This window comes from Gracilinanus agilis, chromosome 3 (genome assembly GCF_016433145.1).
Source record: "Gracilinanus agilis isolate LMUSP501 chromosome 3, AgileGrace, whole genome shotgun sequence".
Lineage (NCBI taxonomy): Eukaryota > Metazoa > Chordata > Mammalia > Didelphimorphia > Didelphidae > Gracilinanus > Gracilinanus agilis.
This window is the reverse complement of record NC_058132.1, coordinates 401,142,612-401,143,339: the sequence shown is the minus strand read 5'-3', so window position 1 is coordinate 401,143,339 and position 728 is coordinate 401,142,612.

Genomic DNA, 728 nt, shown 5'->3' with positions numbered 1-728 from the left:
GAGGGAGAGAATCTGATTTCAAAATGTTAGACAACAATTGTCAAAAATTGTTTCTGTGTGTAATTGAATAAAATAGAATAAAAAAATAAAAATAATAAAATTCTCTTGCTCATCATTTCTTACAGCACAGTAGTATTTCATCACAATCATATACCACAACTTGTTTAGTCATTACCTAACTGATGGACATCACCTGCAATTCTTAATCATTTCAAGTTGAAATCTGTTGACTTATTTCAAGCTTGAAATAGACTAAAAACCCCAGCACATGAACTTCAATTAGTTTCTCTTCCCCAGTTTTGTTCTTGTAAAGTTGATTTTTTTTTAAATAATTTTTTATTTTTAGAAAAATTTTCCATGGTTACATAAGTCATGTTTTTACTTTCCCCTTCACCCCCTCAACAACCTGCCCCTCTCCGCTGTAGCTAATTCGTATTTCCACTGCTTTTAATATGTGTGGTCAGTCAAGACTTATTTACACATTATTGATAGTTACATGGGTGTGGTCTTTTCAGGTCTACATCCCCAATCATGTCCGCCTCAACCCAAGTGTCCAAGCAGTTGTTTTTCTTCTGTGTTTCTACTCCTGTAGTTCTTCCTCTGAATGTGGATAGTGTTCCTTTCCATAAATCCCTCAGAATTGTCTTGGGTCATTGCATTGCTGCTAGTACAGACATCCATTACGTTCGATTTTACCACAGTATATCAGTCTCTGTGTACAATGTTCT